Here is a 13,769-nt window from a genome sequence, read left to right on the forward strand (position 1 = left end):
TGTTCTTTAATAATATTTAGAATTTTTTTTTTTCATGTTTATTAATGCTCGGTGTGAAAAGTTGTATGAGCCACTCGGGAGCAAAATTATTTTCATCTTGGGCGCTAACACTTGAATCCCTCATTACGCTCAGGATTCTATTGTAGAATCCTTCGCTACATTCTAGATTCAATTTACTTACGCCCTCGCCGTAAATACACCATTTTGCTCCCTTGTGACACAAATAACTATATCCGTTGCCTAGTATTTAGAAACAACTTACTTTGGAACTAGGTCAGTTAGCTTCAAATGTCCCGTTTACTATTACTGAATACAAACGCAAAAAAAAAACACTTTTTACAACAAACATTACCACTAGAGAAAAAAATAATAGACATAATTATGATAAAGGAAAACCATTATTGACATCTGTTTCTTGACCACATTTTCTAATGTGTTTTCTAATGTTAATGTGTGTGTTTTGTAATTTTCTAATGTGGTCAAGAAACAGATGTCAATAATGGTAAATTCCTTTATCATAATTATATCTATTATTTTTAACACGACAAATGTTTTTACAAATGTCGCTTAAAAATTTTATGCGAAAGGGTTGTCATTATCACTTTTCACATAGCGTCACTCTTTCCTTCTAATTTGGTTGAATAAGGACGCACGTATCGACAAACTTAGCCACACCAACACTTTTTTGAGCCCCTAATGTGACCTCGAAAACGTAATTATATATCAATTTGTGTTATTCGGCTGCCATTAAGTGGTACAAAGAGACATTAACTATGTCGCCGTGCCTCGATTTTATCGCGTTACGCTTAGCGAAGATTGATTGATATAATATGTCACAAGTGGTAGAGTGGCACAGTTGGTCGGCCCGACTTGACGTATGGGATGTTTGGTCTTTAGTCGGGTTAGAAAATTAATATAAACAGGGGAAAAAATTCGTGTACTTTTGAAAATTGGTACAGTTATACCTTGCAGCATCCAGATGAACATATTAAAACTCCTCAAGGGATGGTATGGGGTGGGTTTCAGGGTTTTCCTCATATCTCGAATATTTGTACGAATAGCATTATGATTACTTCGGACAAAAGTTCTACAAAAAAAATCCTACAAATTTGGTCATATTCATTTTTGCGCTACGATCAATACTTGAGTACTTTTAGTATGTTCATCTGGGTGCTGCAAGGTATAACTGTACCAATTTTCAAAACTTTCGGACTTTTTCTCCTTATTTTTTTTTTTTTTTTGTTTTTATACGACTGGAAGGCAAACGAGCAAGTGGGTCTCCTAATGGTAAGAGGTCACCACCGCCCATAAACATCTGCAACACCAGGGGTATTGCAAACGCGTTGCCAACCTAGAGGCCTAAGATGGGATACCTCACGTGCCAGTAATTTCACCGGCTGTCTTACTCTCCACGCCGAAACACAACAGTGCAAGCACTGCTGCTTCACGGCAGGATTAGCGAGCAAGATGGTGGTAGCAATCCGGGCGGACCTTGCACAAGGTCCTACCACCTGCATTATTGCCCATATTCGGCTTTATTTGATCCTATTAGTGGACGAGGCGTATCATCGCCGAACTGACAAGGTAAACTGAAAAGGGGAAAATCGATGGTGTAGTTTAACGGTTTAAGTGTGAAGAGGTAACAGACAACCAGAGTTACTTTTGCATTTGTAGTATCAGTATGGCTGTTGGCAAGACGCACGAAAATATGCGTAGGTAATAGTGATATGGGTATCGTTGTAAAACTATTTCATCACACTTGCTCGTAAACAGTGTCGTAACATGCAGGCTACCTTAGTTGCAACCCCCCAAATAAAACCCTCGACCTTAATGTGCTTGTCATGAAGCCCAAGGTCGGTCGATGAGTGAGTGCCCGTACTGATGGCGCTGCGCGCGCTGCTGCAGGACTACATGGACCACCACATGCACACGCACGTTGCGGCGCATGCCGAGGGAGGTAGAGGGCGACGTTGCCAAGAGCACAGCCTAAGGTATCGCCAATATTTAGAAGAATTATATTTTTTCTTTTACAAATATAAAATTTTACTTGCAAATGTGATGAAAAACATTGTATGTCGTACGGGCGGTACTAGAATTACGAACATCGACTCATTAAAGCCCTCAGTCTTCGACTTCGGGCTTCTAATAGACACTCGTTCGTAATTCCTTATTTACCGCCCTTAAGACACAATGTACTATTTCATAACAACAATTTATTCAAGGTGGGATAAGAACAAAAACGTATCCACTGAATATTAGATTTGAGCGAAAATAAACAATCATAGAACATTAATTTTATTTATGAAATAACATTACTTGTAAAGGACTAAAGGAAATTAAAATATCAGCAACAGGCCTCAACAGCAAGTTAAAAACATATTATAAACCAAGATGTGTGACATGTTTCGTCATAAAAACCAACCTGAAACAAGTAGTTAAACTAGATATCAGAATACTTCGTTAATCAAATATTGTAAGTGTTTCTAAAAGTGGTGACGTAGCCAAAAATAAAAATAATTGTGCACTAGTAGACTAACTGCTATTTATATGAAATAATTGTTGTTTTAGTCTACTTCGAGCACTGAACTTATTCTTTAAATAATGCCAATCAAATCTCACGACATAAAAAAGAGGCAAACCCGTCAATTATGTAGATCTTTTGCAGCATGAAAGACGGCTAACTCGCAAGTGATTCACCTGATGGTAAGTGATCAACTCCATCCATTAGACATCCTCAACACCATAAAAACTTGCAGAAACGTTGATAACCTAGAAGACTATGATTGCAAAATTGAGGACAATAATAAATACAAAAAAAAACCTAATGTCTTAAGGATTTTCTGCCTACACAATTTAAGCTCCTCACTTAATACCAGTCCATCTTTATTTTCTTTATGGTCCACAGCCGCCCACATCTTGTTTTTTAGGTCAATTTCTCGAGCCCGTAAGTACATCGATCACGAATTTTAACTCCCGAAACAAAAAGAGGGGTGTTATATTTTCACGTGTCTGTGTATTTAGGTATGTTTGTGTGTCGTTTGTGGCATCATAGCTCTGAAACGAAGAGACTGATTCGATGCGGTTTTTTAAACGAAAGCTATTACAATTGAGATGGTTCTCAGCTTCTTCTACATCTCCCAATTCCCCAATACCAATCCCAATTTTTTTATTATTATTTCTTTCTAACGTGTTTTGATGAAGATCAGTAAAACCAAACCCGAATATTTCAGCAAGTTTTTTGATTTTAAGCTTGAAAAATAAAAACTTTTTTTTAACTGTTGCTGTCATTGTTTGATATAGTACTTAGTTGATTGTTCAAAGTATGTTTCAAAGATTGAATACATTTCGAATCAAAAATTTCATTGAAAGGCCTTTACAAGGGTGTTCAATGAAACCAAGCCACTGTAACAACCTTGAAAACAACAAATTCATTTTCTTTACGCAGCCGTGTGACAAGGGCTAATAACCCTTAAACTCCCTATTAACCCCACCGTTAAAAAAATGGCCTATGTCGTTAACATCAATAAATTAAACTCCCAAAAGAAGATACACTTCTTGCGGCTCAACTTCAATCGATAAAAATAGAAAATAAAACCCCCGTTACCTCCTACCCACATAAAAATCGTTTTTTCCCAATTACTATTCTACGTAGGTACCTCAGCCCATAGCAATTCGAACTCTAAGCAATGGGATTAAGCGCTTTTTCGCTAGAAGCCCCCGTTTCGGGTGTTGAAAGACTCCATTTAAGGTTAACGATGCCTTATTAGCGATAACGGTGGCGATTGTTATTTCTTGTTCTTTTGTCAACGAGAAAATGCAAGGAAATGAATTAAGAGCTTTCTTTAATTTGATCAAAACGCTTCCCGGGGGAACGGGCCTTTGTGGTAACGTTGTTTATCTTGGCTATTTGCTTATGTAGTTTGAGAACCGTGTCCAGTTTCTAGGAAAATATTGCTTTTATGTACGAGGGTTCTAGTTGCGTTACGGACGTTTTTGGGGTTTTAAGCTTTAATCATTTAAGTATGAGGAACAATGGGTAAAATGTTATACGGGCAAACAAAGTTTTTTACATCATCATCATCATCATATCAGTCCTAGGAACTCTACTGTTGGACAAAGGCCTCGTATTCATATTCATTTATTTATTTGCCAGAATACGGTTACAAAGGTCTTATATCTCACATGCCGTGCTATTCAACCTGCATGCAGGTGTACAAATATTTAAAGTCTTAGTTTACACCCCTGCCTTTCTGAGCCTGAACCTTTTGCCTCAAAGCTGAGCATGTACCATCAGCCAAATAAGTGGTCTTTCAATTTTTAATCAAGTTCCTATCAACTGAATACGTCGCTAAAGTCGAACTTTCAAGTTGACAGACACATGCAAACGATTATCAACTTTAGGGTGGTAAACCACATATTTGGCTGATGGTACCTTCTCATTAATATGTGTTTTATGTTTATGAGCAATAAATGTTTTTTCTTTCTTTTTTATTTTTTTTGATTATCGCCCCCATAGACCTCCAGTTGCTTTAGTTGGAAGGGGCCTGCATCTGTCTAAATTTATTAAAAAGAAGGATTCATGACTACCTTAAATGAAGAATGTGTTCAACGCGACAATATTAAAGTATCATGTTAGTTTGTTTGTTTATACTCTTTATTCTCAGGTTTCGTTAAAAATAATTAATGTTTCGTTTAGGTACTTAGTTTCTTGCCCAAATAAGATGTCGCTACGCCGTTTAAGTGTAATTTCTTGAATTATTCAAAAGCAACCATAGTTTGATTATCATCGGTGTACATACATCCTCTATTATGCAGTTCAGTAAATCCGATGACCTAACTACTAAAAAATACCAAAGAAAATTCTAAGTTTATAGGTAAATCTACCGCACAAAATGTAAATGAAGGGCCCGCTACATTGAACTAAGACTGGGTTTATCAAAATGTTCAACCCTAGCGGAGCTTACTACGGCTTCAATTGTAATCCACCCCAGGGTTGCTACCGACTGAGTCAACAAGATAAAGCAGCCTCCATTCGTAGGTGAGTAAACATGTAATTCATACAAAGCTGGGACAACCCTACCTCGTTTGGGTAATTGCGAGGGCTGCTAGTAAGTGGCGATGGTGGGGTTTAACCGAAACGATGTGATAGGTTTGACGAATTTGTTTCCGTGTGTGCTTACTTGGGAATAGCAACGGAAGGTAAATACAATAGATCGATTGCATCTTTCAGTTTAACCATTTAAAATTGGGTGTATACGGTTACAAAATTGATTAAATAGCATATTAATGTACATATAAATAGCGACATGCTGTGTAAATGAAGAGGCCTTTTTTCTTGATGTTTGAAAATAAAACTTCTGCCAAGTTTCTTGAGGCGAATTCTCCTTGACAATGATGGTCTTTCTTAAATCAGTGGTTGACCAAAAATATATGTAAAAGACCGCTTTGTGCCTATTTGCAATAACTGATGTTGACATTTCCGACAGGTGTTTATAGCTATTCGGTAAGGTTTCAATAAATTAGCCGTTTTACTGCAACAAGATAAGTTGGTTTAAGCAATTTAGTATCATTTTTACAGTTAAATAATTTGAACGGTTTGTTAAGCTACGTTTGTATGTTTGTTAAGGCCATATCTTGAAATTGAAAATACAAACTGAAATATAGATGCACAGAAAAACCAGAAAAATAAGACCATCACTGGGAATCGAACCCAGGTCCTCGGTATTCCGTACCGCGTGCTATACCGCTACACCACTGATGGTCAACGGTACCGACACGAATTTCCCCTATGCACCTCATATCTCAGCTTGTTTGTTTCTTATTTAGCCACTTAAGCAGTGACACTAGCGACATTTATGCCGTAGCCCTCATCGAGAAACTTTTTCGGCACTCCATTGGAACTAACCGCTCACCCGGACAAGAGATATCGTTACTAAGCAATCAAATTAAGATTGTTTTTGAATTGAAATAAAAAATACAAAAAGATTCCAAAAAACCAATCTTCATATCTTGAAAGTCAAATTATGGATGGTTGAAATCAAGTACCTGTAATGTTGATTGGATAATAATGCAAGTGTCAACAAAAAGCATCTAAAATCAAAAAAAACTTATATTCTAAGTAAAAATATTATGTACTTAAGGTTAAAGAAGCCATGTACATCTATACCTACATCTATATGTATATCTGTACATGTATACCTAGTTTGTAATTTTCCATCCTAACGCCTTTAATGTGAAATGCAATAAACAATTTTAATTTTCAAGCCCGCACTGATCTGCAAAAAGACTTTTCCAAGTTGTACTACTAACTAATACAGGTCATTCCTTCCTTGAGCCTGGAAATATTCACGACAGAATCCCAGTGACATAATTTTATTTACGCCGAGATTTGCCTTTCACCAGACGAAGTTTTACCAACTTTCAGTATAAGCGAGACGGAATCAAATTATTTTTGAATCTTGCTCAGTGTCTTGGTAATTTTATCACCCCAAATGAGCTCATTTTGAATATTAAAATAAAAACACTCTTTACATTTCTACTGTAAGTAATTGGAGCAAGTTACATTTTACTTGCTGATTTGTATTGGGTCGAGTTATTTAGCTAAAATATAGCTTTTCAAGCGATTATACCATCCTTTTGATATAAAATGTCGAACGTCGCCCAAACGCATAGAATACTATCAATTTATACAAGGCATCATAGAGCGTAGGACGTCCAACAACGATATGGATGAATGACCTGGTTAAAGCCGCGGGCTTACGCTGGATGCACCTGTCGAAGCAACTGGAGGTCTATCATCATCATCATCATCATCATCATTATGAAAATGTCCACTGCTTATCAATGGCCTCCCCCTTAGAATGCCACAATAAACCACAACTCGCCACTTGCATCACCGGTTTCCCGCAACTCTCACGATGTCGTCAGTCCATCTGGTGGGAGGCCTGCCTACAACGCTTCGTTTTCCGGCTCGTGGTCGCCACTCGTGGACTTTTCTCCCCTAACGGTTATCTGTTCTTCGAGCGATGTGGCCCGCCCATTGCCACTTCAACTTGCATATTTTTCCAGCTATGTCGGTGACTTTAGTTCTTCGGCGAATTTCCGTATTCCGGATTCTATCGCGCAAAGAAACTCCAAGTATAGCTGTCTCCATAGCCCGCTCTGCATAGCGGAGGTCTACAGGGGAACTTATGTCCAACAGGGGATCTCTTACGACTGATAATGAAGATGATGGCTAATCCAGAATATTTCCACCAGTAGTTAGACAAGCTCAACAAAATTATGAAACACATAGATGAAGAACACACTATATAAAAATCGTACAATCCATATCCATACTAATATTATAAATGCAAAAGTGTGTGTGTTTTTGTGTTTGTCCGTCTTTCACGTCGAAACGGAGCGACAGATTGACGTGATTTTTGGCATAGAGATAGTTAATGCGCCAGAGAGTGACACATATATATACGCTACTTTTTATCCCGGAAAAATGCATCCAGAGGGAACAGCGTGCGATAGCGAATAAAGCTAGTCGTTTAATAATTTCACAATTTCCAGTTTCAACTTCATGTTTTTTCAAATAATTGTCTATCAAATAAAAAACGATAAAATAATAATTTATAAATATATAATCATCAAATTTAATTAAATTGCATATTTCAGTTACAACCACTAATTTTCGTGAAACTATGCACACAAACAGTATCCACGAGTACCTACTAAAATAGACATACATAGAATACCTTTTAAAACGGATTAACTGGAGGATGCCATCAAGCTAGTGTAAATACAAACTATTAACAATAGTCTGATGGCGTCTTTGTGGTTCAACTATACTTTGGCGAAATGTATTGTAACATTAATACAGTATTCTGATTGTTCATTGCTTCACTATTCTCAACTGTCGAAGAGCGCTAAAGAAACTAATACTGAACTGTTCATAAAAAGCAACCACCCAAAAGAGAAGGATTATGATAGTACACGTTCATAATTATAACTCAAAAACTACTCAACCGAGTGCAACAATTGGGGCAGCGTTACTTATTAAATAGTTAAAGGTTGTCACCACATTTATCAAAACACTTTCCTGGACAAAGAAACAAAAGGGGTTGTAACGCTCACCCAAATAGGTCAAGTCTTACAACCAAACATACATAAAGAAGCAAACAAACACAAAGTTAAGCGCTCGTAAATCCGCCTCACTTCAGCCACTAAACAAAAGAAAATATTAAACTGGAAAATTTCAGGCTATTATTGAAAGTAAACAATTGTTGCAGAAGGGAGGGCCACCATCTTCCCAGCTCCTTTGTCCGCGGCCCTAACTTAATGCGTGTTATTGTTAGAGATTCCATTAAGTTAATCTACTTATACTGGCCCAGACATTGTGCTAGTTCAACAACAACCTGAGCCTGCACAAAATTTTAACAAAGCCGGCCTAACACAAGAGTATTATACACGCGATAATTTAAGAGGTGCTTGCCGATCTGCTGACGCGATGTGGCGGATTGTAAATACAATGAGTCTCGAGTCACCAAAATAGTTTAAGTCCATGAGATAAATGGTGGTGTCACACTTAAGTCATAACACACACACACACAAACATCACGCCTGTATTCCCAAATGGGGTAGATAGAGCACACGAAACTTTACCGCTTCGGAGCCACTTGTAGCAATTTTAGGTTTTAAGTTTGACAAAAATAGCACAATAGTGTCAGGTTGCTAATCTGTCGCCTACGGTATCTATACCTTAACCTTATATCCTTAAGTCATAAGTGTGTGTGTGTTCTTAACTGTCAATCACCACAGTCCGTCAGTTGTCCGTATACGGAAATTCGCCAAAGAACTCAAAGTCACCGATATAACTCGGAAAAAACAAAAGTTTGAGTGCCAATAGGCAGATAACATCGCTCGAAAAACCATTTATCGTCGGAGAAGAGAGATTCTCGGATGGCGACTACGAATCGGAAGACCTAACGTTGGCATGCCATCGTAAGAGTTGCGGGCAGCTGGTACATGCTGATAGCAAAATGTTGTACACTGTGGCGCTCTTAGAGGGTGTCTTTATTCAAAAGTGGTCTTCTGACCTGATGATAATCTATTATGTGATTTGACCCAAATGGTCGGGTGAGAGTGGTAGCTTCTGAAACCCAACTAGACGAGATGAAGAGCAAGAAACTAGACCAAGATAAAACAGTTCTTCGTGAGTCATTCGCTCACAGGAGAAAAATATACCTACCTATACCTCATAGAGTTTGACGTGGACTAATACGACAGTGTGGTCACGAGTAGAGTGAAGTGTGAAGTATGTGTGAAGTGTTAGTGGACACTTCAATCTACTCGTGACCTCAGCCACTGCGATGTGGAAAGTCGTGGTAGGTAATTAATACTCGTCTAAGCATGATAAATCCCGAGTTTTGTACTATTATTTATTCAGTGGTAAAAGTTGCTAAAAATAGAAAATCCCCCTTACTCCCTTGAAATTACTCTCTTGTCCAAAATAAGCTTCGAGTGTCTCTTCTTTGTTTTTGTATTAGTACCACTTATTATCTTTTCCGGTAGCTTTCCAATGCGCAGTTTCAAGATGAATAAAACAGGTGAATAGCAAAATTAGAAATTCAATCACGTGGGCGTTATTGTCCAAGTTTCAATGAAATTGTAAACAAGGACTTCTTATAGGCCTTTATTTCATTTAAGTTAATAACAATCCTTTGGGTAAATGTTTTCTTTGAGGTTTTGAATTACAAGACCTTTTTATTAAATCATCATCAACATAGCCATAGGACTTTTACTGTCTGACATAGGCCCCCCATACATCTCCAGTTGCTTCGGTTTCTCCTTTGTATGTCACGGAATCTTTATGCCTCTTCTCGCTGTTCCACCAACTTTTCTGCACCGTGACTAACGTTAAACATACTCAATAAATACACCTTCTTAGTAAAAGGAAAACTCAATTTAAAAATCCAAGAGGTGGATGGATTAGGACCCTAATCCGGGCCCCGGGTGCCCGGGCGCGTTTGCTCGTAATTAGCCGCGTGTGCCCCCGATACGGGCCCAGGGATTATGCTATACCGATACTCTCAGTACCTTGTTAAAAGTGTCAATAATGATGAAGATTCATAAAGATATACTCATAAAAATAAAGATTTAGATAGTATAGAAGTCGGATATTGGTTGGGTAAATTTAAACTAACACGCGATATTATTTACATAAAATTCGGTATACAGATAGATTACTTAAGTCCCGGAAAAGGACATTGTTTTAAGTGTAACGCGTCAGTGAAAACCACAATATAGTTTTTGGAAATTCCCAAGAGAACTTAGTGAAAACCCAGAATTATAATTCAGCTACTGGATCTAGCGGTTTACGCGTGCGAAGCCGCAGGTAAGCACTAGTGTTGAATAAATGTAATTAACACTAGTGGTTTACGCGTGCAAAGCCGCAGGTAAGCACTAGTGTTGAATAAATGTAATTAACACATGATACGAGTATTACATTTTCCTGAACTATCGAGCACTCTCGCTCAACTTTTGTAGAAGAGCAAAAATAACAAAAAATATATTTCCGTTCCGTTTTCGCTTCGTATTTTAAAAGGCATGTAATTAAATAAAGTGAAATGAATGATGAAAGTTTTTACATTTCAGTGGTAGTCGTTTATTCGGTGTATTTGCATAATTAAATGAATAAGTTTTCTTTAGTTATTACTTTGTGCTCTCGTTGTAATAGTTTTTAGGGTTCCGTTCCCTACCTTAAAAGCAAAAAACAAAACCCTTCTAGGATGACTTAGTTGTCCGTCTCTCAGTCTGTCAAAATCAAAACCCTTTTTCTTAGGAACGCGTGGAGGTATTAAGCTGCCATTAATATTAAATACTCAGATATGCTTCCCCTTGAACCAGTAAAAATATTTTAAATTCCTTTGGGACAGTGTCAGATCAAAAAAAGTAGCTTTCAGTGAGCATACATTTAATTTAAATCCATTTTTCGTCAATATATGTTTTATGTCTATCTGATCTCTAAAGGGTTTTCTATATTTAAACACCATAGTAAATAAATGTCCTGTTAATATTTTCTTGGAAACATTTTAGAAAGAAAAGGTAAAAGTCTAAAAAGGTTTACTATGCCTGACTTTATATGGTACCACTAAATTTCTCAAATACTACTTTCCCACAAGTTCATTCGGTCAGGGGTCGCGAACATTTCGTCGCGTGCCACGTGGCGGGTGCATAATAAAATGTTTACGATCGCTTTTCGGACTGCATCGTTTTAAAAATATTAATTTTACGACTTCTGCGAATGCCGTAATAGGTTAATTGAAAATGCAAGGCTTTTCGAATTCAATTTTAAATTGCAGGCGTTTATATTAAAACGTGTAAATGTTTAAAACCGTTCAATTAATAGTTACCGAAACAAACATTTTTTGACATCAAATTGTATTGTAAAATTTTCAATTCCAAAACAACGCTTAATCACTTGAATAATTTTGGAGAAAAAATTAAAATCTGTTATAATATTTTTAAAGTAGTTTTTACGCTTAGAATAAGTTAATTTTACTTAAATTTTCTTTATTTTTTTGTAATGACGTACCTATTTGTTATTTATCGTATATAATTGTGTTTTTAAATAAATATTATATAAAGTATTTAATTTCATCTTAATCAATGTAACTCAATTGCAGCGTCGTAAAATTAGAAAAATACATAATCAAATGCGGCACCGTCATCATGGCGATTGATCTAGCTGATTGAAATCTGAAAGGGATTCTTACTGTACAAAGATCAAACTATTCCCAAAAAATAACTGAAAGAATCCTTTGCACTTCCTTTTTACCTTTCAAAATAGATACAAAGAACTGAAACGCTACGTTATTTAATCAAAGTGAATGAAGGAAAAATTTCAAAGGCTGGAGGAAAATTATCTTTGAAAGGAGGTCATACTCGTAATATCATATATATATAATGCAGGATGGGAACCAGACCTTAATCATATGAACACTTGTTTTATTAATGATAATTATATTATTGGGAACTACTGAAATTGGGTACTGTCGAAATAACTCTATTGTGAGATTTTATTTCGCATGTTACAAAACTGTGGATTGCAGTCGAGATAATAAGAGTCGTGATGGAGATGGATTCAGAATCGTTCCATAAAACAATAAAACGTGACAGCTGAGACTAATTTCATCATTTTTTTTATTTTTAGGAATTGCTCGTTAAGAGCAATACAAAGTAAATTAAGAGGAAACTAACCCTGTGTGATCTTATAAGAGCCAGAGAGAAGTCAAACGTAAGTTTTTCTACTTAAATTTGCTTGCAGCTTTAAGATCTGAATATAAATATTTCTAAATGGTTCATTTTTATGTAAAACACTTAATTTATGTTTGCCAATTTGATAAACAAGTGTTTCAATATAAAGAAAAAAATTGTTAAAATGGAAACGAACTAATGTTATTTGGATAAAGTCGTGCACGTTTCCTTCAATGTCTTATGATTTTTTTTTTCGTTTTCGTCTTCGCTCTCGTCTTCGGGCTTGGGTCACTGATGTGTGCATAGTCCAGTCCCCTCAATCATAAAGTCGATAATACATTTCAAATGTTGTTTGTGCATAAATTCTGAAAAATTCAGAGGTGCGTGCCTAGTTTCAAACCCACAGCCCTCTGATTGAGAGACCATGCATCCAAATATTTTCACATTTACACGTAGTATTATACGTGTAGCACTGAATTAAAAAAAATATTTCCGCAGGTAATTTTGAGACTACATTACGTGCATCTATTATACCCGAATTGAACATTTATTTAAGTGAATCTTTATACATAAAGGTGATATTTATATTTAGCAAAATATGCATGCATGATACGACGTGATAACAGCTGCCTAAAAATAGGCTTATCTGAGCAACAATTTTAAAAATAAACAAAACAACATCTAACTTCCTCAAGGCGAGCTTTCGAAAACCGAACGAAAAAATAAAGAACTCATTCCAGCTCCGAAAATAATGATGCTGATAGAGAAATACGAAGTTCCATCTCAACTCTCCGCGTAACGAACCGTTAAGAAATCAAATTTGAGAAGTCAGATTAAAAAGTAGACCGGAACACGAATACCCTTAATCCCCCATGATATATTTAAATGCAATTTACAAGACTTACCTACATTTCCGAGTTTCTACACAGTCACTAAGCACAGTTTTATTCACGAAATATAATGTCTCGGCGGAATGCGATACGTGCGCCGCGTAGAACGGTTGATTTTTAGGCACGACCGCCCTTTCAGGCAGCTGCCTATCGACTGAAGATCGTAAAGGCTGTTTCAGGTTCGCGGACAAGCTGCATTATCAACGACGCTTGCGCCCTGCAACTGTTACTGTAACATCTTGCAATCAAGTTCTTAGAATTATGCTAATTTCAGTCGTACTCAGTTGCGTTAAGCGTTTTTTTGAATTGCTTTTTATCGAGCGCCACATGTTCTGAGTTGGGGTGTGTTTGGGTTTGCAATGAGGCGAGTTTCGTGGTCGATTTGTCTAATCAAACTACTGACTTGCTATCAGTTAGATCTGGAGTTTTGAAGTTTACTATTGAGAATCCATTTATTAAATGAAAGTTGATCCGGATAACCCGCGTCTTAAATCGAGTATAGATCCACATTATTATTAATCGTTTATTTCATAATGTTACACATAAATTGTTACAGAATGAATTGCACTGCCAAAGTGCGTCAGCAGTTTGTTGGTGTTGGTTGTTTGTTGGGGTTTGTTGGGTTTGTTGACATGT

The 13,769-nt window shown here is 36.7% G+C and overlaps 1 long non-coding RNA gene across 1 annotated transcript in view; it reads right to left on the reverse strand.

Annotated features, from left to right (window-relative positions):
- LOC141445641 (uncharacterized) overlaps positions 1–13,272 on the reverse strand; it is a 29,832-nt gene extending 16,560 nt beyond the window's left edge. Inside the window, exon 1 of the long non-coding RNA XR_012453345.1 lies at positions 13,149–13,272. This is a non-coding gene — a long non-coding RNA (uncharacterized lncRNA). The remainder of the gene's footprint in view (positions 1–13,148) is intronic.
- Between the last annotated feature and the right edge of the window lie 497 nt (positions 13,273–13,769).

The sequence above is a fragment of the Choristoneura fumiferana genome, chromosome 2 (genome assembly GCF_025370935.1).
Source record: "Choristoneura fumiferana chromosome 2, NRCan_CFum_1, whole genome shotgun sequence".
Classification (NCBI taxonomy): Eukaryota; Metazoa; Arthropoda; class Insecta; order Lepidoptera; family Tortricidae; genus Choristoneura; species Choristoneura fumiferana.